Source organism: Protopterus annectens, chromosome 13.part0 (assembly GCF_019279795.1).
Source record: "Protopterus annectens isolate FY-2018-M chromosome 13.part0, PAN1.0, whole genome shotgun sequence".
NCBI classification, from domain to species: domain Eukaryota; kingdom Metazoa; phylum Chordata; order Ceratodontiformes; family Protopteridae; genus Protopterus; species Protopterus annectens.
In genome coordinates this window covers 1,233,879,032-1,233,903,513 of record NC_056747.1, presented here as the reverse complement: position 1 = coordinate 1,233,903,513, position 24,482 = coordinate 1,233,879,032, and the positions used below count along the sequence as shown (strand labels likewise).

The 24,482-nt window shown below is 40.6% G+C and overlaps 1 protein-coding gene across 1 annotated transcript in view; it reads left to right on the top strand.

The window, feature by feature from the left end:
* Nucleotides 1–24,482, top strand: part of MYO1D (myosin ID) — a 2,136,961-nt gene that overhangs the window by 475,817 nt on the left and 1,636,662 nt on the right. The gene's annotated exons all lie outside the window — the stretch shown is intronic.

The window sequence follows — 24,482 nt, the reverse complement described above, 5'->3', positions numbered from 1 at the left end:
GGTCCCCAGCATGAATGGCAGGATTTTACATAGAGTTTGTTCAATGCCTTTATGGTTTTGAAGCCTCCTCATGAGGTTTCATTTCCTGCTCCCCCTTGGTCTTTTACTCCTGTCAAGAGGCCTAGGAAGCAGGTTTCATCTGAGGGTATAGATTCTGATGAATCTTTGACCTATTCCTCTCAGATTCCCACTCCCTTGGATTATGGTTCACAGGAAAATTATTCTATTAGTCCTGATTCTCCTTTTGAAGAGATTTCCTGTGCGGATACTGTTTCCCATATGATAGAGTTTAAGTGGGATTGTGCCCATGTTTCTGATATTTAAAGGAGGTATTATGAATATCTTCAAATGGAATCTCCCAAGCCCTGTGTTTTTTCTTCTGTTCTTGCTGCCTTCTTGGATAATTTTTCTGCAGCTGCACAGCCCCCCCCCCCTAAAAAACAGATAGGTTTTATAAGCTGCCTGATGATTGCAAATTTCTTTACAAATGTCCCTAAGCTAACTCTTCTGTTGTTTCTGTTTCTTCTGATAAACCCTCTAAGCTTTTGCCTTCTACTAAGCTGCTCCCATCTGACAAGGACAGCAAAACTATGGAGATGTTGGGTAAGAAAGTATGTACTGCTGCTACTCTGTCCTTTTAGGTGGTCAATTATCAAACCCATATGTCCAGATATATTCTGGCTCTTCTCTTTCAGGCTTTTCAGGTTATTTCAGATCTTCCTGATTCTGAGGGTAAGGCTTCAGCCCTCTCTTTGTTAGGGTCCTCTTCTCAAGAGGCTCACCATTCCATTAAATGCAGTTATGATGCAGCTGCCTCATTATTGCTGCTGTTTTTTGTTCTGTGTTAAGGATTTACTCCTGGCTTTACCTTTAGCCTCTGCCTGATGATAGAAAGGCCAAGCTGATGCATGCTCCTCTTGACAATAAAAATCTCTTTGTTTCTGCTGCTGCTGAGCTTTTTAAATGTCTTCAGGAGAAGGGTATTGCTATGCAGGAATTGAAACATATTTTTGTTTCCCCAGTTCCAAAATTTCAGAGGGATTATCCTACCAAGTCTTCCCCTGTCTGTAGAATGTCTCACCTCCTCCCAAGAGTAAAAAAGGTGCTGTAAGGGTTCATCCTGCTAAGTATACTCAGACTCCTACAGTTCAGAAGTCTCTTTTTCTGGACAAGCCAGGTTCTGTCTGACTATCTTCTTCCCTCCCTCCTCAGCCAAGTTCCTGTACCTTTTTGTCTTTCCCTGTCCTTCCCAAATTGGTTACAGATCGCTTAGTACTCCTGGATTCTTTCCATCATTTGTCAGGGGTATTACATGGTTTGGAAATCCCCCCCTCCCTCCCCACCTTTTTTAGGGATTCCTCAACCTCCTCAGAAACTACCACCTTTTTTTTCCAGATGTTCTTCAAAGCCTTTTTGTCTCATGGAACCATCCAAGCAGTTTCAACTTCTCAAATTAGGGAAGAGATTTTATTCCTCGATGTTTCTGGTTACCAGGAAAGAAAGTACCTGGAGACCCATTTTGGATTTGTCCCAGCTTAACCCCTTCCCTGAAGGTTCCTTCTTTCTAATGTTATTCCTTTGAACCTTGTTTCCTCTTCTTTTTCTTCAGGCTTTCCTAGTCTCACTGGATCTCAAGGATCCTATCTCCATATTCCTATTCATCCCCTTTTCATGAAGTGTTTACATTTATCTGTTGCCTCCTTGTATTTTGAATTCTGTGCTTTGCCGTCTCTACTGCCCCAAGTGTCTTCACCAAATACCTCGCTCCTGTAATTGCTTTCTGCAGGATGAGGGGAATATTTATATTTCCTTATTTGGACAATCTGTTCATTCAGGCTTCCTGTCCAGAGATTTTTCTTCGGCATCTTCACCATACTATTTGTATTCTGTAAAGCCTAGGGTTTACACTGAACTTCCAAAAAGTCTTCCCTGACTGCTTAAGATCATGTTTTTCTCAGGTGCACGCTCCAGACTATTCCAATGTTGGCATCCCTGTCTTCTCCCAAGGCTTTGACTCTGATTGCATTCCTTTCAATCCCTTCTGGCCTCCATTACAGCCAGAGAGTTTCTAAGGGCTGTGGAATACATGGCTTCCTCTATTGTGATGCTTCCTCTGGCCAGACTTCCATGCTTCAAGCTTCAGTGGTTCCTAAAGTCAGTCTGGCTTCAACATTCTCATCCTTTAGACTTTCCGATTCCTTTTCTCCCATGTCTCAAGTTAGAGCTTCAATAGTGGATTCATCAGCTATCCCTTAACTCAGGGCTTCCTTTTCAACCTCCAGTCACAAACTCTTTGAATGCCTCAGACACGGGGTGGGGAGTTTTCTTCGGCCCTCTGAATGGTTTCAAGGCCTTTGGTCTCTCCAGCAAAGGAAGAACCATATCAGTATCAAATAGATGAGAGCTATTCTCATGGCTCTTAAGGCCTTCCATTCACTTTTCTTTCCAGGCATCCTCAAAGTCTTTACAGACAATACCACAGTGATGTGGTACATCAACAAGCAAGGAGAGACATGGTTTTACCTCTTATGCATACTAGCTCTTCAGGTTTGGGATCTCACTGTCCAGTATCAGGTGACTCTTCAGGCTGCTTATATTCCTTCAGATCAGATCACTGTGGCAGACTCTCTGAATAGGTCCATAGCACAGACTTACAAGTGGGATGCTTCACAGAGGTGTGTTTCTGGGCATTGTCCACCAGTGGGGTACTCCTCAGGTGGATCTTTTTGACTCCTGTCTGAACAGACTACTTCTGCTCTTTTGAACCAGAGTCTCTCGTCTTCTTGCTTGGAAGATGGATACCCTATCTTTTTCACTGAAGGGGGTGTTTCTTTATGCCTTCCTTCCCTTTCTTCTCATACCGAGGGTCTTGTTCAGGATAGAATAAGATCCTTCCAAAGTCTTGTTGGTGACACCTTTTTGACCCAGACAGCATTAGTTCCCCCTTCTGCATTTTGCCAAGGGCAGTCATCACAAGTTGCCTCACAGGGTGGACCTCCTCACACAGGACAAAGGGATCTCTTATCCATCTCCACTTGCCCACTCTTCAATTGACACTGTGGGTGATAGGGTTTTAATCCCTCTTAGACACCTTTTTTCTGAGGAAATGTTTTGGGTTTTGCAGGAGACCAGAAAACTTACTATCAGGAAATCTTATTTGTCCAAATGGAAGAGATTTTCTGCTTGGTGTCTTGTTTGTAACCTGGCTCCACTTATTGTAGAAGTTCCTTTGCTTCTCTCTTGTTTGTGTGAGTTGCACAATGCTGGGTTGGCATACTGTTCTGTTAAATCCCACCTATCAGCAGTAATGCTTGTCTGCCTTTGACTCCTCCTTTGACTTCTAGATTTGAGGTCAAACAATTCCCTAAAGGTGTCTTTCATATTAGCACCCCCCCCCCCCCGGAAGCCTATTCCTTCTTCCTGGGACCTTCATTTTGTTTTAAAAAAATTGATTCAGGCTCCTTTTGAGCCTGTAGCTTCATCTTCTTTACAGCATTGTTCTTGAAAGACTGTTCTTTTGGCTGTTATCTCAGCCAGATGAATGTCTAAGCTGCAGGTCCTTATGGCTGTTCCTCTTTTTTTACTTTTTCATAAGGACAAGCTGTCTGTTCATACTAATCCTTCTTTTATTCCCAAGGTGGTTAATGAGTTGTTTCTTAATCAGTCTATTCATTTACCCACTTTTTCCCTTCTCCACAGTCTGCTAGTGAGAAGATTCTTCACTCCTTGGATTTGCATAGACAACTGAAATATTATTTCGATGAAACTAAAGCGATTTGTAAATCTTGGTAACTTTTTGTTTCTTTTTATCCTAGGTCTTTGAGTTTGGCTGTTTTAAGCAAACTATTTTTTCATGGGTATCTAAGGCCATTTCCTTCTGTTACTCTCTTCATGGAAAAACCCTTTTTTCTTCTGTCAAGGCTCATTCTGCCAGGGCTGTAGCTTCTTCTGGTGATTTTTTTCAAGGGATTGGATATCAACTGTATCCTTGAGGCAGCTATTTGGACTTTTGTGCATACTTTTACCAAGCACTATAAGTTGGATTGTGGTTTCCGAGGCTGGAGCTGGGTTTGCCAGGGCTATCCTGCATGGCTTTCCTGGACATTCATCCTCCCTTCTTTCCTCCTGAGCTTTTGTGTACACTCCCTACTGTAAGGAATACTATAACAGTGATCTAGAGTGACACTGTACAGTTGTGTAAAATCTTACCATAACAATAGATTTCCTTCTCTTCACTGTTGCAGTATTTACTCTCACCCTCCTCCCCATGTTTTTCAACTTCTGGATGCACATTTCTGTTTTCTCCTTGGACTCTTGTTCCTCCTGGGGCTTTCCATTTCTGAGGATGGTGCATCCATATGTCACTTTTATGCCCTATGCCATGTGCGAGGCGCATATGCGTGTCGTACGATGTCCGTATTACAACCTAAGGTTTTGGTATACTGGCTGGACATCGGGCAGTCCTAGGCAAGGGATTCCTACTTTAAGGAATACGGCAGCAGTGAAGAGAAGGGCATCTACTGTTGTGGTAAGATTTTACACAACTGTACGTTCTGTACAACAACCCATGCAGTTCTGCTTCACGAGCACCCACACACACAGAATCAGTCACAGTCATACACAAAACAGCTTCAGTCCTTCTGTAGATGTCACTGGGTGGACACCTTCAAAAAAGATAGGGTACATTTTTATCACTGCACTCCCAGAATAATGTGATGGCACTTTGTTTTGAATCACTTTACCATGCTGCTCCATTCCCAGTGAAAGGTCTGGGACACATGTGGTTAATTTGTATTAGCTGAGTCCCCAGACTGCTACATTTGTATGCAGCTTTGTCTTGCATGACAGGGGCCTTCTTTCCATTGCAGCATTACAGTGATCTTTGAATTGCTGAGACATAACACATTGAGCAGTCTTACTAGAAACAGGATTGTGCAGCATGTTTTTCTGTATCCAGAAGTATATAATCAAAATACCACTCGTACTGAAGCTGACTGGATCTTTGTGGAAATGGCACTGGTTAGAGAAACAATTCTTTGCCACATACTTCTAAGAGGCAGGAGGTGAGATTAGCTTGGAGAGAGAAGACAGAGCACTTCAACCATCATCATAGCAAACTGACTAGTTACAAAGGAAGGTGGTACCCTGCACATTAGGACATTTGTCTTGAAATAATCAAGTGTCCCATTAGATTAGGTCTTTATCAGGTGAAGAATTGTGATGATCGCCTCCTGTGCACTCAAACAAAATGAAGGTCCCAGTTGTGAGACATGCTGCACTGAAATTGTAAGCTGCTGTAATAATTTTTGTAACCTTTGTTTTGGAGCTTTTCTCCCCAGGACTCCATTGAAAACGGGTTCTTATTGGCCCAGTGGACTATCCTGGTTAGCCAACTGCAAATAAATAAATAAATAAATAAATTGTCATCCACAGTCATTCATAGCAATGCATTCTAAGGTGTTTTGACTGCCACATAAGAAAATGACACTCGCCTTAATCATCCAGGAAACATTGTGCTGTTTCTCCTCATAAGGGAGGTTGGTATAATAGTTAAGGTGTTTCCCTTACAAACACAAGATGCAGAGTTTGATTCCCACATGGGGTAATTGGCTACGCTTAAAATGGCCCACAGGAAGAGGCAGCCAAGTACTAATCTGTGAACCTTCTATGGAAGAGTCAAACCTGACCACTGGGGTTGCACTTTCTTGGTAACAAGTCCATGAAGGATACCAGTTGCATACAAAGTAATGGGACAGTTCAAAACGAGGGGTATGTTTAGGGGAGCAAGTCTTTTGCTCCCATCACATTGACCTGAACTTATAACTATATATGTGTACATACATGTGTATATGTTTGTGTGTAGTAAAAAAAAAAAAAAATATATATATATATATATATATATGTATACACACACACATATACGTACATATGTATGTATGCGGATACATACATACATACACACACATTTATATATATATATATTTATATATATATATATATATATATATATATATATATCTATATATATCTATATATATATATATATACATATATATATATATATATATATATATATATATATATATATATATATATATATATATATATATATATATATATCTATATATATATATATATATATATATATATATATATATATATATATATCTATATATATATATATATATATATACATATATATATATATATATATATATCTGTATATATATATATATATATATATATATATATATATATATATATATATATATATATATATATATATATATATATATATATATATATATATATATATATATATATATATATATATATATATATATATATATATATATATATATATATATATATATATATATATATATATAAATAAAGGTCATTGGTATATACCAGGCTAACAACCACTACCAGGGGCTTTACAAGCCTAACTGTACAACCTAACCTGTGGGGACATTTTAGTTACGGAATTTATAGAGATTTTGTGGAGGGATATGTTAGTTTGGGCATTACTGTCTGCCTCTGTCTATCAGAGACATGGGGACCAGATCTGAGGTGAATTTCCGATTTCCCATCCATTGTTCAAAGTTATGTTTAAATAAGGTTAGGGATGGATTCTGCTTCACATGGATGGGATGCCTATTCCAGAGCATGGGTATCCTCTGACATACATATTTGTCTTACTAGCATGTCTTATTTATGTCACGTAAAATTTAAATCCTTGGATCTAGTGGTTCTGAAGCTGTTCATTTTGTGGACTTGCGAAAGGTCCATCAGAACTGGATCTGATTTTGCCTTGTATTCCAGGCATAGATCATCTTTCAGTAACCTGTAGGAGACAGAGTATAGAGATAAAGCTGTAAGGTGATCCATATAGGACAGAGTGTTCATACTCTCAATTATTCTGGTAAGGAGCCTTTGTGGGCATTCCACCTGTTGCATATGTCTGATCAGTTGCATGCCAAAGGGGCATTATTCTCAATGATGGGTCTGAAAAGATCTGAATAAAGTGGCACTATGATCTTGTTGGACTTGGATGCCATGCTCTTACTTAGAAGATATATATATATATATATATATATATATATATATATATATATATATAGAGAGAGAGAGAGAGATTAAGTGAAACATTAGTTTCTGAACTCTAGGATGTCAAGGACACACTGGAAGGCTGGCTGTGCTTTATTCCCATGTGTGTCTTCCTACTCTCTGCTGTAGTGGACATCAGTCTGTTTAAAGCATGTGCCATGCTTGCCTCAGTATCAACATAGGAAAGTAAAAGGTAGCTCCACAGTAATCTTGTACCTTATAGCGAAATTGTTCATTTCCAGAACAGCGTGAACAGGACCAACATTACAAGCTTCTTTTAGTTTGGTCACAGTTTCAACGTCATAAATTAATTTAGCTCTTATTTTTCAAATGCAAGAAATATTTTTTTTCATGCTAGTAATTCTGAATGCATGTAATCTGTGACACTGATTTATGCTCGTTTTAGGGCCACATGTGCTCAACCTAGTCATAGTACTAAAGAAACTCTTCTCAGTATTGACCTCTGGTAGTAACTGTGTTTGTTTCAGGTGCTAAATATCTCTTGCTACACTGTAACATACTGCTAGCCTTGTTTTTTTTTTTTTTTTTTTTTTTAACTTTATTGAATTATCATTTGTTTCAGAGGCAAACTTACATTTATGTAAAAGAAAACAAATCATATTAATTTGTTCACAGTTAGACATTCTTCTTCTTTCGGCTTTTTCACAGTTAGGGGTCGCCACAGCGGATCACCTGTCCGCTCATGATTGGCAGTGGAGTTTTATGGTGTCAACTTGCCATCCCGGTGCCCAACCTTCCACAGAAGGCACACACATGCACGCAGTCACACCTAGGGCCAATTTAGAGTGTCCAATCCACCTACAGCATGTCTTTGGGATGTGGGAGGAAACCGGAGCACCGGGAGGAAACCCACGTGACCACAGGAAGGGCATGCAGACTCCACACAGAAGGCACCCCAGCCGAGGATCGAACCAGAGAACCTCTTGCTGTGAGGCAACAACGCTAACCGCTTTACCACCGTGGCCACCCGTTCACAGTTAGACATTGTATATCATATATATTCTTTTGTATAATTTATTCAATCCAACATTACGTAAAATGGTTAATCCCTGCCTTCCCTTAAACCTCATTCCTCCTCCAAAACATTTTCTGCATGCATTGTTTCCACAATTTCCATTTTCTCTACGTAATTTGCGCTTACCCTTTCTAAAGATCGCATAACCAGTTCTTTTATTACCTCCTTCAAATATGGTTGCTTTAGACTTTAATTTCCATTTTCCAGTATTTGCTTATTTTGTCAGCCACCAGAAATAAATTTAATAAGGCCATACTATCTCTAGGCAATTCAGATCCTGTATCCCAGCTGAAAAAAATTATTTTCTTAGTTAGATCCATTTGCTTACCCAATGTTTGACACAGTACTCTGTTGGGAATTTTTTAAATCTGCAAACTCATTACACTCCCAAAACATAAATTCCCAGTTATTCTGTCTTCCCTATCACACCTCCAACATTTACTGTCTACCTGAGTAAAAATTATTTGGAGTCTGCTTTGAGTATAAAAAAACTATCCAAACAATACTGCTAGCCTTGCTGACAAGCTTTTTGTCCAAGAGGTAGCCAAGAAAAATCTTAGCATCTGGACTCTCCAGTAGCATTTCACTGGAAATCTGTGGAGAACATAGCAGAAAACTAGCTACAAAGTACAGGTCAGAGTAGCAGCTTGACAATTGCCCAGGTAAGAACATTATGCTGAGTACATTCAAATTCAAAGCTCATAGTCCAGCGCTATTCCAAGGAATCTACAGAAAGTAATCCATGTTTATGACCATTTACAGTTTTTTCAGCAGGTTGCAGTTCGTTGTGATGTTACCAGGAGCAGTTAGCAGACTTTTGCTTATGCAGCAGTTTATATTAACATTTAATGGTAGTCCGATGCACCATTTCCCAGCCCTTTAATCTTTTTGAGCATTTCTTATGCACAAATGCATAATGTATAACTTAACATTTTTTTCACAGTAGTTTTCCAGCAGACAGCTTTACAACTTTTAAAGTCTGTGTAACCCTAATATTTCTACCACATATTTCTGCTCTGAATTTGGTATAATGAGTCCTCATTACTAAATTATTAATAAAACATTCTAAATAAAACTACCTAGCATGAATCTTTGTTGGTGTACCTCTAATGACATGTATATATTTTTTGATATGCTTCCGTGTGCCTTTAACATTACACGGCAATACAGTACTGCAGTGTTACATAGATATTGCTGGAAGAGCACAGAAATTTTGTGTTTTGAGGCACCTCATTTGTTTTCTCAGTATCTTCTCCACTACTTTCTTTCAAACACTTGAGTTGTAATAGATTCAGCATGTTGACAAACATGACTATTGAATACATTCTTTGGATACAGTCCCAAAGAAGCCATGCAAGTTGGAAGACGGACAAGATGAGTTCAAGAACCTTTCTTCTTAATTTCTTAATTTTAGAAAATGACTGATAGATATAAAAATAGCAGTACCTATATATAGCTCAGCTTTTTTTTTTTTTTTTTTTTACTGATAACATAGTATTTGAACTGATGCCCTGGTCTCTTTGAAATGTTAACCATTTTACAATGTACTGCATTTAGATAAAGTAAGAGCCACTGCGGATGATGTGAGAGTGAAGATTTTACAGCATTTTTACAGACATTGTTATAAGACATTAAACTCAATGTGTTGAAAATTTAATGGCAATATTGCAAATAAGTAGAAAGCCTTCCTTCAGAGGAGAAGGACCCATTACCTACTGGCACCAATAATGAGGGCAGTAGGCTGCTATACAGACAAAATTAGCAAATTCTCTAAAGGTTGGGCCCTGGGCTGGCAACTCGACACAGTAAAAATCACTGCCAGTCGTAATTGGATCAGAGATCCACTGTGGCGACACCTAACCAGGAAAAGCCGAAAGATCTACATACCAGTTCAGAAGCAGGGTGAGGCAAATTACTACTAAAACAGCATGTTGTTAACCAGATACCTGTTTACAGTGAGAAATTAGAATTAGTCTAAAGCACAGATGCATTTCACCTATTTATTTTTTTTATGGTTCGATTCTCAGCTAGAGCGTCTTCTGCTTGGAGACATGTGTGAATGGGCGTACCTTCGTTAAAGGATGTGCGTCAGGGCTGGTAACTCGGCACGTAAAAATCAACTACCAATCATTAGCGGACTGGAGTTCCGCTGTGGCAACCCCTAACCGTTAAAAGCCGAAAGACACAAACATACTGGGTCTGTGATCAAGAGTTTCTGTTCATTCCCCATAGCAATTGCAGCTTGGGTTCACTTAGAACTTTTAATATTAGAATTAGTGTTGCACGTTTGCTTTGTTCAGTTATACAAAGTACAACTGTTTTGTGGTTGTGCAACATGGTCCCTGCCCTCCCCCCCCAAAAGAACAAGACATGACAGTCATTGAGTGTTGTATGATAGGGTAGTGGATGCCACATATGCACTTTATGCCCACTAAGGTTTTATTTTTTGTTTTGCAGAAGCAGGAATGTTAACAGAGCTGAGTAGCTGGTCAACTGTTAACTAATGGATGTCAGTGTCTGTGTACGAGATGTGGGTCAGGTTGCAGGAGGCATCCATTTCAGGCAAACCCATGTGATCCTGAATTCAGACAAAGATGGTGTCAAGAAATCACGCATGTAGTTTTGTTAAAAGATGTACTGTGGCACTAGTTACTTGGTTTTCATTTCTGCTTTTCTCCACAGCACATGAAGGCCTCATGATTTTTTCCTCTTAAGATCTTAGTAGTGTTTCAGCAAATAATTTGTCTCAGCCTTGCATGATATAGTCTATAACTCGAGATACTGTTGTTTTTTAGTGTTGGTCTCTGCCCACAATTACATCCCGAGTCTGTTTTGCTGAAGTGAAAACAGTGCTTTAGATAACTGTGGAAAAAATATTTCAATTGTTAGGTGAATAGCATTGATGAATCATAGTACAACACAGCATAAACCAAATAGCAAATACTATCATGTTTGAACATTGAAATGTTGCTTTCATCAGTTTAACGGCAAAATTAAACACTGTAGGAAACCCACAGGCATGCATCATTTGCTTTAGTAGCTCTTTGAAGAGACATCTTTAAGTCATCCTGACACAACAAAGCTGTCCAGCCTTCACACCCTGCAAGTTTGTAGGACAGGGAGGATCTGGAATTTTTGTAAGGGCTACAGATTTGGACACATACGAAACCCCTACGTTTTCACCCCTTTTGTATTGAAGAAAATGAAAATAGACCAAAAAAGGCTTCTGCGAGTTTAAAGCAAGCACAGATTAGAGCAGGTCATTTAAATGAAAACACTAACTGCTTTCACAGAGCATCTGAAAAGCCTTTGACTCATAGCATTGTCATTGTAACTAAATGCATAAAAAAAAACAAAAGCACATTTATAATGTCTAGGCTGTGTCAAATTATTATAAGTACCGAAACCCCATTCTGGAAGAAGGAAAAAGAGATCAAGAAACAATCAGACTGGCTATTGTGTACTCTGTATCTGTGTCTGTATAACATCCCAGTATGCTAATCCTGTGTGTATATGGCATCCAGTAAAATTATTTCTTTATGCAAGACCTGTCAAAGATGATGGCATCTGTCTCTCTGCAAGAAAAGGTGCTGGTGAAGAAAACTCATTTTTGGAGTGATACACAGTCTTCTGATTCATTTCTTAGCAATGAATAGAGAAAGATCAGTGTAAACCTAGGTACATAGTTGTTTTCCAAATATTTGACTATTTACACTGTTTGTGAGTATGTTTACACCTGCTTTATTCTGTGAATGCCCAAGCCCACAGCTTAGTGGTGACTATCACAACTAAAAAGAATTTAGAAAGATTTGTTTCCCTTTTAGCACAGCTCTACTTCAGTAAATTATGTCTGCGTTTGAGTACAGGAAATGTATAAATATAATGTTATGAGCGTTATTACAATTTTACTTCGCTGGCAACCCGAAAAAGCCCGAAAAAGCCGAAAAGACAAAATTATTCCATTATTTCTTTGTACTAACTCATTTCCCGTGGAAGTACAGCTAGTCTCATTGTAGACAGTGAGGTATATTTTCAGCAGCAGAGAGTACTTCTGCCTGCTGTAGAGACTGTAATCTGCCCTGTAATAGAATGAATGTTCTTGCTGCAGATGGTTATATCTGCACCATATGCAGAGTGTATTCAGAATTACATGGGAAGATGTGTGGGGACACTATTTTGGGCTTGAATGAGAATGCTCCTCAAACTTATGTTTGTAGTGCAGACTCTTAGCTCATATTAATAAATAGATTTAATTTTTTTTCCTTAGGAATTAGTTCACATGATAGTACACCATACCTAAGTAAACCTGTATGGCTAAGACCTGCCGTTGCTTTCCAGGGCTTCATTTATATAGCTTTTGTGATTACGAGCAGGTCACTTATATATGCCAAAAGCTTTTGGCTACCCTTACAAAGCAGCCCTTTTATGTATTGGGATTTATATGATTAACAAAGATAAAAACCCATCTTAATAAGGTTACTTCCCTGAAGTATATTGTGGTTGCAGGTGTTTTACTGCACTTGAAAATCTAAATTAATGCTTGTTATTTTCCTTTACAGATGATGTGTGTGTATTTTCTTTTACATCTGTCTGCAGTTTCAGTTTATGCCTGTGTAACTGAAGGAAATGCCATTCTGTATTACACAGTGCTGCACCCTTCCTGAAGGTTGTGCACAGAAAAAGTAATTTCATTCAGTAGAACATTCAAGGAAGGCTGCATAATTCCTCCTGTTGAAGCTGTCACATGACTGTTTTGCTTATAACTTCTCTGCTTTTTCATTCCTTATAGAAAGTTTTTTTTTTTTGATGAATATTCATAAGTAGACAGTTTGCAATGATTTCAATGCATGATGTTGCCTACATACACCCCATACTTTCTGGACATAGAAACCTCTCTCTCTCAGGAATGCACCGTTAAAAGCTATGTAGTGAGAATTGGACTTCACTGTATATGTAGCCACCAATATGCTTGTGAGACTTTGGGGCCATAGTGTTTCCTCCTTGCAATGGAGATTATGTATGTAACTTGCAATGTGTCTGTGTGTGTGTGTACAGTTAGGTCCCCTTGCAGAAATTTTTTGTGAACTGTAACTGGTGAGTGTTGCAACAGGAGACTATGCCATCATTCTTTCTGTAAAGAGCATTGTACCTCTCAGTTGGCTGTTCATTTTTCAACTTTCCAGGCCATCAGCATAGTACTGCAATGAGTCATCACTAGGCACCTTGTAATGGAAAATTTTCTTGACATACTTATGGGCCTGGGTTCATGGCTGCACCAACAGAGAGGTGAGTGCAGCCTGATGACTGGCTGCCATGTGACTCTGCCTCTTTGGGGAGATGAGGTAGGATCATGGTTGTCTCAGAGGTAAGTGATTTCTGGTAGCTTGTTGTGACTGCATTTAGTGTGATGTGGCTGATAAGTGAAAGCCAAGACTCTGAGATGATGCAACCATATTTGGAAGATTGGTACGATGGACAACATTTAGAAGACATCCTCCTTTTCAGTCTAGTATGGGTTGGAGACATGGCACATGTGTTTGTAACCATCATACAACAGTTCTGGAGCCCCCTTTGTGAAAAAGGGCCACCATCTTCGCTAGGGATGGCTTGCACCTGTCACCCCTGGGCTTTTGGATATTGGCAAAGGCTCTTGCTACCCCCATAGTGCCTTTTTTAGGCAAGGCTCAAAAGACAAACCCACCTCCATAGGTATCACAAGGGATAAGAAACTAAGAGTAATGCTACTCAACGCCAGAAGTCTAAACCTCAAGATGCACGCACTCGAAACTCTCCTTAGCATGGAGAACATCGATATCTGTGCAGTAACAGAAACCTGGTTCAAGGCTCCCAAGAGCACCCCAGCACTACCAGGTTATACCTCATACCATGCTTTTCGGCCCCTAAACTTGGACCGAACCACAAAAGGAGGGGGAGTATCAATATTCGTCAAAGATACCCACACCTCCAGGTTGGTGGCACAGCACGAAGCATCAGAGACTATCCATGTGCAACTAACAGTGGGTAAAACTGCCTTCCAGTTTATAGCCTGCTACAGACCACCCTCCCAAACCCAGGAACCCCACTCGACCTTCCTGAGAACACTGGAAAATATGAAGGTCTCTCCAAACACCATTATATTGGGCGACTTCAACTACCCAAACATAGACTGGGAGCATTACTCTAGCTCTAACACCCTAGCCCAAAGGTTCCTAGAATTTATAAACTCAAATGCTATGGAACAACTTGTTACCACTCCCACAAGAGGGGAAAACATACTGGACCTGATCATCACCAACATGGGGACTCTATGCTCCAGACCAGAAGTGTATCCCTCACTGGTAAGATCAGACCATAAACTAATCTCACTGAATATTCACATCCCGACTCCACCCCCTGCCCTGAAAACCACAGTGAAAAACTTCTCTAAAGCAAATTTCACACTTCTCAAAACCGAGGTGGAATCCTTCAAAGCCCCCGGGCCTGTGGAAAATACGGCCCAGACCGCAGAATCCTTTATAAATGCATTCTGTGAACACCTTCAGGACCATGGATCATGCAATCCCAAATAAAACCAAGACCCAATCTTCCAAAGGCAGACGTCCTGTCTGGTGGACCCCAGCCATAAACAAACTATAGAATAGAAGGAGGAATCTACTACATGATGGAGCAAAATCCCAAAAAGGCAAAAAAGCAAAAAACTACGGGCATGCATAAAATCGTCTAAGGCCAGCTTCAAGAGAAAAATTGCACAGGAAACCAAGGATAATCACAAGGCTTTCTTTAGTTATGTTAGGAACCTGGGTGGGAATTCCCAGATATGCTCAGAATTAGTCCAAAATACAAAAAATACACCGAACCAACAGACATTGCCAACATCCTAGCTGACAGGTTCAGCGCAAACTTCTCCCCCCCCTCCCCACCAAAAGGGCAAATATCTATCCCAGCAGAGTGCTTGCCCCCCTGACATCTCAGATGCTCAGGTAAAAGCTGCCCTCTCCAAAGCAAAAAAACACTGCATCAATGGGACCAGACGGTGTCCTGGGCTGCGTCCTACATGAACTCCAAGACGAGCTAAACCCAAACATAAAACTACTGTTCAATCTCAGCCTTACTACAGGATATGTACCCAAAGAGTGGCGTACAGCAGCACTGGTCCCTCTCCACAATGGTGGTGCCTCAACGGATCCTGGAAACTATCGCCCCATAAGCCTGACTAGCTTGGTCTGCAAAGCTATGGAAAGGGTCATCATGGACCTCATAAATAAAGATATTGGGGACCTACAGACACTGGGTCCTACCCAGTTCGGCTTTAAGGGCAGATCCTGCCTCTTAAACCTGGTCGATTTCTTTGAAACAGTCACCAAGGCCATTGACGAGGGGAGGGTGGTCCACACAGCCTACCTGGACCTCGCAAAAGCCTTTGATGCAATACCCCACTTGGGCATTATAGATAAGCTCACCAGCTTAAATATAAACCCCTATGTCACTAGATGGGTTGCAAACTGGCTCAAGGACAGAACCCACATGGTTAGAATTGCTGGAGCCATTTCAGACTCCAAACCAGTTACAAGTGGCGTCCCACAAGGTTCAGTCCTGGGACCTCTCTTGTTTGGTATATATTTCTCGGAGGTACAGGCCAACATGGAAGGACTGTGGCTGACCAAGTTCGCAGATGACTGCAAACTGGGCCATAATCGACTCTCCAGCCGACACGCATCCTCCAAAAGGGCCTCATAGAAACAGACAACTGGTGCCAGAGCCATGGCCTCAAGCTAAATGCCAAAAAGTGTATAGTCATCCCTTTGGCAAAACAAAGTGCCACAAATTACCACATAGGTGGTAATCCATTAAGTACAGAAGAAGTAATTAGGGACCTGGGGACCCAAGTTGATAGCAATCTCTCATTTGACAACCACGTGGACAAAGTGGTTAGAAAAACATTTTATATAGCTCACCTAATCATGAAGGGATTCACATCTAGATCAGGGGAGGTTATCGTGCCTCTTTACTCATCCCTCATCAGGCCCATAATTGAGTACAATGCCCCTTTTGGGATGTACCTTACCAGACACCTGCAGCAACTGGAAAGACCCCAAAAGTACTTCACCAAGAGGATCAAAGGGCTCAAACAGATGCCATATGCTGCCCGGTTAAAGAAACTCTAGCTCTACTCAGTGGCATACCGCCTGCTCAAAGGCGATCTGTGCCTGACGTATAAAGCCATGTCCAACCCGGAATTAATGGACATGCTGCACCTCAAAAAATCCAAATCCCATCAAGCTACGCGCTCGAGAGACTTGAACCTCAGCACTGAAATAAATAGGACATGCTGGAGGGACAGATTCATAACCCAGAGGCTCCCTTCACTCTGGAATAAAATCCCAGTCCAGGTTAAGCAGAGTCCCTCATTGACTCTCTTCAAGAGGAATCTTGATGAGTGGATTGGAGATCGTAGGTTTACCGCGGGTATCACTTCTGTGTCACTGTTAGACAGAGGCACAGTATACTAACCTCGAAAAAGGGCATAGCAAAATTAATTTAAAATGGGTGGCGAAAGCCAAACACACTCTGGCTAGGCTTATAAATGTCCTAGGGCAGATAGCCTAGCATGAACCTATTAGCATCCTTCAGACTGCAGACTGGCACCTTTTTAATCCTTATATATGTGTATATATATATATATATATATATATATATATATATATATATATATATATATATATACGCACACACACACACATAGGTCTAGAGACAGAGGAGAGAGCTTATACAGTTGTTTTGCCTGCAGTCCACTCGGCATATCTCTGTCTTTTCTCAGGTTCTGGAAGGGCTGTTTGATTATCCAGTGTACCTCTCCCCTAAAGTTTCCTTATGCACTTTCTCTAACTTGTTCCTTGTTTTCCATTGTCTGCACCCTTGCCTATTTTCGCAATGTTTTGTAAGCATAGGCACAAATCAAGCCATTTGATGTACCATCCTGTTGTTATGCCTGCTCAAATCGTCTGTCAGTCTCACATTGAGTTTTCCTGCATTTGAATATTTTCTACAGCCCATCCTTTCCATTCTTTAACAAGTTTCCATTCCTGGGTCTTCCCTTTACCTTGGATGACAATTACTGTCTCAGTCTTACCAATTTCACATACCTTTTCACATTTATTAACCTAACCTAGCCTTTTCCTATACAAATCACCTTACAGCATTTTCTTCTCATTGTACAGGTGCTCACTCATTCACTTTTTTCCATAATGCAGTTTTGCAGTTCCTGTACATTTGTTAACTCCTCCCATTCTTCAATTTTAATTTTCACTGAGCTTTCCAGTAAGTAGATGTTTAACCTTCACCCTTTAGTAACCGAGGTGTAGCTGGCTCCATCTGTGTCCTGTGCCGATGTCACAGTCTCATATCCCACCCCCTCAGCTCTTCAAGGAAGAGCAAAAATACAGTGAAATTTTTATTTTTTTTTTACACCTAGATCCACCCCTCTACCAACAACTTTTCCACTAAAGAGCAAAAAAGGAAAAATGCCAATGTGAAGTTGTTCTTTCTCGCCGTTCATTCTTTACTGATAGGTTTGGAGCCGATCCCTCGACTCCGAGTCGGCACCTACTGCAAAACTCGAGGATTTCAAGTAGCTTGAGGCCAAGTCCCTATCCCATGATGCACCCTGAGTTACCTCAGATCTAGTTTGCCGCTGCAACTGATTAGAGTTCTTGCTAGCTTGGGCTAGTAAAACTTTTATGTCTTTATATTTACAAAAATGATTGCAAGTTTACTGTTTATATACTTAGATATTTAGATTAGATAAGCTCCTAAAGCTTTATCTGTAGTGTTCCCTTCCCTGTGTGCTATCTTTATTATATATTTGGCCTCATGTTTTTTCTCATAGGCCTATCTAAACTTCTATTTCAATTTCTGACTAAAAAAATTCTTATTCTGTGACCCTTTTGATCACATATTTTATTAGTATAATATTGTGTTTTTCCTAGTGCCTTTCAGTGATCCGTTGTCACTTTTGTCCTAAATAATATTTAATTATTAGTCTTATGTGTGCATTTATTAAGTTTGTGTGTTATTTAGAAGGCTTGTTAGTAGTTATAGTTGGCCTTGGTTTTAAAGGCTTGTGTGTGTGTGTGTGTGTGTGTGTGTGTGTGTGTGTGTGTGTGTGTGTGTGTGTGTGTGTGTGTGTGTGTGTGTGTAGTTAAAGTTAGCCTGTTTTTATTAGAAGGCTTATCAGTAACTTTATTTAGCCTTAGTTTGAAAGGCTTGTGTGGGTGTCTCTGATTATAGTTAGCTTGTTTTTTGTTAGAAACCTTTACTAATAATTACTTGCACTTTGTTAGTTACCATCCCAAATATATGAAAATGAATGTATTCAAAGGGCAAGTGATTAGACTTAGTAGAATGGTCAGTGACGACCATCAGTTCATAATAGAATTGGATATACTTAAACAGCTGTTTATTGATAGAGGATATCCTAATGGAACCCTTGATGAAGTTATACAATATGTTAAAATAATAGGGACCATAGATTTTCACCCATTCTGAGAGTAGGATTTCAGAAGAAGAATTCTGGTCAAAGTGTGGGTGAAAATGAAGGGTTAAAATATGCATTCCCTGTGCCTATGAGTACTGATGGGCCAAATATTAAAAAATTGATTCAGGAGAATTGGAAGATTATTTTGGGCAATGAAGGACTGACTAGAATTATTGGAACTAAACCAAATTTTATTAACAAAAGACAAGTAATTTAAAGGAAATTTTGGAAGGGGGGCAAAAGAATGAAGGTCAAGACAGAGTTATCACCCATCTGGGAACATTTCCTTGTACAAATTGTAGTCAGTGCAGATTTATGATGGGGGTGCAGAGCCATCATTTTAAACATCTGAAGTACACCTTAATAGCTAAAGAAAGGTATGATTGTCAAAGTGAAGGATTGGTATACCTTGAAGTGTGTTCAAATTGTGAAATTTTCAGTATAGGTAAGACCATTAGAAAATTAAAATATAGGGTTAGAGAGCACATTTTGGCTATAAAGAAAAAGGATATGAGTAACACTTTAGCAAAACATTCTGTAAACTGTGAACATTTTGGAATGTTTAACTTTTTTGTTGTTGAAAAAGTGAATACAGATAAATTTGTAAGATCCTTTAATAATTTTTTAGAAAAAAATAGAACTTAAATGGCAAATTTTTTAAGAGCTGATATAGCACCGGGCATTAATGGCAAGATTTCTGTCAAATGTTATTTAAACTGTTAACTTTTGACTATAATATTGTCTAGTATTGTTAAACTTTTTATGATATATGTATGGTTTTATAACAAAAGATTCCTGTATACGTTTTAGGGACTGTTTTATTGTTTATTATTAAAACGTGTGACAGAAAGTGATGTTTTGAATGATTATATGTTAAGTATGTATGTCCTTTTAAGGATTAGTAATGTAGGAAAGGATGTCAGGAGAATAATGGTATAAAGGGAAATGATGTATGTAATTTGTTTTATTGTTCTGAAGAAGTTCTGTAATAAATGGGACGAAAGCGCTCAACTTATTCTGGCTCCAATGTGTGTTCTTTGTTTTAAAAGTTGAAATGAAGAATTTTGTGAGTTTTTATCAGTAACTTTATTTAGCCTTAGTTTGAAAGATTATAGTTAGCCTGTTTTTTGTTAGAAGGCTATTCTATATTGCTGTTGTTGAGCGTGTCCATTTTTGTTATGGCTGATGACAAGGACAAACACCCTAGGTCCCCCTCTGAAGATATCTCATTTGCTGAGATACTGGAAATCCTTAGGCAGAGGAGTGACTGGCAGTCCACCAACTCTACTGAGGATAAGTCGGTCCTCCTGAAGGCTTTCGTGTCTCAGCCCTTTGATGAGCTGATGCAGCTAGTCTCACAAAGGGCGTGGGAGTCTCCGGATACTATGGAGCCTGTCCCTAGGAGGCCTAATAAGTTCATTTCTGCCCCCCTAGATAAATCTTTCTTGACAGAAGATGTGCCAGTTGATGCCATGGGGGTGGCGGCAGCCACCAAAAAGGAAATGTCTGAAACTTCCTCGTCTATTCATCCTCCTAATAGAGATAGATATGGGAAGTGCATGTTCAGTTCAGCGACTTTTGCTCTTCACTCGCTTAACTATTTAACCCATTTTACCCGATTGCAAAGATATCTCCTTAAAGATATGGGAGATGCTCTTCAGGGTACAGTAGCTGCAGGAACTACAGACAAAGTTGCCGCCCAGCTTGCTACCCTCAGTTCTATAGTGAACTCGTCCATGTGCCTCATTTCATATGCAGCTGATGGAACGAGTAGGGCAGTGGGTACAGGAGTCATTCTTGGGAGACATTACTTGATGCGCTTGTATTCCTTCATGGAGCCCTTCAAGTCATCCTTTGTGAATACCCCCTTTTCAGGCCTAAAGTCAAGGAAACCTTAACCAGGTGTGAGCAGGATGGAAAGACTCTGCCATCGGGGTCTGTTTTTCCACCCCTATAAGACCCTACCCCAAGGATCAAAGGGGAGGGAAAATGTGGTTCCGAAAAGCCCAAGGAGCTTTTCAGGACACACATGGTGAACCCCCCCTCCAGGGGCAGAGGAGGGGGCAATAACAGAAGAGGGGGTCCACAACACCAGGTTGACAGAGATCACTTCTTTGGGAAGCCCTACCAGTGCTCCTGAAAGGAGGCCCGACTGTCCTACTGTGGAGGCAGTCAGGGGTCGCTTATGTTTGTACCCAGATGCCTGGCTCAAATAAATGACAATTGGGTACAAAGTATCATTTCCAGAGGATACTTCATCCCTTTCTCCACACCCCCACCACCCACAAGAAAAATCCCGAACGTTCCACCCAGTTACAGGGAACAAGCAACAGTAGGGGTCCAGATGTTGCTAAGAAAAGAGTCATCCAACCAGTCCCAGCAGACCAGACAGGATCCGAACTTACTCAAGATTCTTTTTAGTTCCAAAAAAAGACAGGGGACTAGAGACCTATACTGGACCTCAGCACACTAAACAAATCTGTAAAGAAAGAGAAGTTTTGGATGGTCACGCTTCAGTCAATACTTCTCTTCCTAGGGAAAGACAATTGGATGTGCTCGATAAATCTCCAGGATGCGTACTACCACATAAAAATGGCCAGACCATCCAGGGATCATCTGTGCTTCTGGCTGGGAGCCAGTCATTACCAGTTTCGAGCCCTGCTCTTTGGTCTCACTACAGCCCCAAGAGTGTTCACCAAATGCATGGCAGTAGTCACGGCTCAAGTGAGACGTTTAAGATTCCAGGTGTTTCCGTACCTAGACGATTGGCTCCTTCCTGCCACCACCAGGTATCAACTCATTCAAGCAAGGGAGATCACTCTGTCACTCTGCAATCAGCTGGGCATTACACTAAATTCAGAAAAATCTGCCTTGTCGCCATCGCAACATATCGTCTTTATCGTAGCAGAACTGGACACCACCACGCTAAGACTTCCAGTAGAAAGAGTCTTACTTCTCCATCAGCATGTCCGCATTCTAATATCCAAAAACAAAGCACCAGTATCAGAAGTTCTGAAATTGTTAGGTATGATGGCAGCAGCAATTCTAGCCATACCACTAGGTCGTATGCACATGCGGATACTACAATGACTGTTGTTCATTCAATGGTCTTACCAAGAGCTTCCCATATCTCACATGATAATGATCACAAATTCCTGCAAAAGGATCTTCAGTGGTGGTTGACCTCACTTCATGTTGCGGTAGGACGCCCATTTGTGCTACCCCCTCCAGTGGCCACAGTGACCACGGACGCTTCCCTGATAGGGTTGGGGGGGGGCATTTTCAGGGAAAGACAGCCCAAGGCACATGGACCGATCAAGAGACACATCTGCATATCAATTTCCTATGGATGAGAGCAGTACTTTTGGCATTGCAGTGCTACGAGGACTCTCTTCCTCTGTGTTGATTGCGATTCAGATGGACAACATGTCAGTGGTCTGGTATTTGAACAAACAAGGAGGATCCAGATCTTACCCCCTTTGTCGCAAGGTCCTCAAGAGTATGGCAGTGGGCTATTTCCACCCAGTGCTTTCTGTTAGCAATGCACATCCCAGGAAAATCCAATGTGATAGCAGACAAGTTGAGCAGAGCAATTTTATTGCCCCACGAGTAGTCCCTCAAGACAGAAATAGCAGAAAGGATATTCCACAGGTGGGGCCAGCCTTGCTGCGACCTTTTTGCCAGTCATATGAGTACCAAATGCAGAAGCTACTTTGTCCTGATTCCTCCTCCAGGAGAAGCCCCAAGGGACACACTCATTCACGATTGGCCCCCTGGTCTCCTCTATGCATTCCCACAATCCCATTGATACCCAAGGTATTACAGAAAGCCAAAGCCCCTGGGAAGGACCATCATTCTAATGGTCCCCTATTGGCCTCATCAGATTTGATTCCCCTTCCTTTGACTTCATCTTTTGGAGGACCCCTGGATTCTGGACCCAGTTCCAGACCTTCTGACGCATTCAGCAGGGGATCTTCATCCCTCTCTGCAGTCCCTGAAGCTGACGGCTTGGCAGCTCCAATTCCCATCATAGCCAGGTTCCATAACATTTCCAAGGAGACAAAGCAGATTCTCCTATCATCTCATAAATCCTCTGAGGAAGCTGTACCTCCGCAAATGGAAAAAATGTTCTATATAGGTTTCTAAAAACAATATTGATCCTTATCAAGCCCCTATGGCCTCTATTCTAGATTTCTTAACCATGATTTTCAGTAAAGGAGCTGCAGCTGCAACAGTCCGCGTTCAACTAGCTGCCACTTCTAACTTTCATCTGGGATTTGAAGGATTGAATATTATGTCACACAAATTATCCAAAGCTTTTCCCAAAAGGACCTTTCATATTAGACCACCTGTGAAATCTCTCTATTCACCATGGAATCTAAATGTTATGCTTTCCTGCATAATTCTTCTGCCATTTGAACCAGCTTCCTCATGTGACCTCAGATTTTTGTCATGGAAAGCCATCTTTTTAGTGGCTATTACTTCTGTGCCCGCAGAGTGTCAGAGCCTTAGGCCTTATCCATTAAGCCTCCTTATTTGATTTTCCATGCTGACAAGAGTCTCACTTCGAACAAATCCCTCTTTCTTACCCAAAGTTTGCACTGAAATTAATCTCAACCAAATTATTGATTTGCCAGTTTTCTTCCCCAACCATTCCAACAATTTCGAGTACATGCTGCACAAACTTGTTCACAGACAGCTCAGATTTTATTTGGATAGAACAAAAGATTTCAGGAAATCAGACCAGCTTTTTGTTTCATTCTCAGATTCCAGGAAGTTTATGCCAGTGGCTAAAATAACTCTGTCTAAATGGTTATCTGATTGTATCACCTTTGCTTATTCAGCTGCCAATATGCCATTGCAGCATAAAATTAAAGCTCACTCAACCAGAGCAGTTTCTACATCATCTGCCTTTTCTGCCAGACTTCCTATTGATAACATTTGAACAGCAGCCACTTGGTCAAAACCTCATACCTTTATCACTCATTACAAAGTTGACAGGGCCTCCTTTGGATCCACGGCCCTGAGAAATATACTCCCGTGAGCCACCCGAGGTTGATGGTGCTTGGGACGCTGCCCATCAGTAAAGAATGAACGTCAAGATAGAACAACTTCACATAAAGAAGTTATGTACTTACCATAACGTTCCATGTGAGTTGTTCATCTCATCTTCATTCTTACGTCCCTCCCTCCTACCCCCTCCTGGGCTTTCAGAAGATCGAGATGCTAGATCCTTCCTGTTCGCTCAATCTTTCTGTACTTTCTCTCTGATGGAGTTATAGAATGGCATATGGTATTATTTTTACGCAGCATACAAGATCTGAGGTAACTCAGGGTGCAGCATGGGATAGGGACTTGGCCTTGAGCTACTTGAAATCCTCAAGCTTTGCAGTAGGTGCCGACTCGGAGCCAAGGGATCGGTTCTCAACCCATCAATAAAGAATGAAGGCGAGATGAACAACTCACATGGAACGTTATGGTAAGTACATAACTTCATTTTCTTCTCCTGGCACAGTAACCAGGTGGCCAGATGCATGACACATGGCTCTGCCCCCCCAACCCAGCCACTTAGTTCCCATTTCTATGTCCTCCCCCAGCCATAGTTTATAAAAACATATATATTGTGACAATGTGAGGTATTAACAGCTATGCCAGGAGAGGTAGGGTATTGGATTTGTAACATATGCCAGCATAGCTATCTGAAATGTAAAGAATTATATGTTATTTGTATATCAAACTGATTTGTACAGATGCTTGTGTTGAAAATATTTGTAAAGTTGCTTGTGTTAAACATGTACCAAC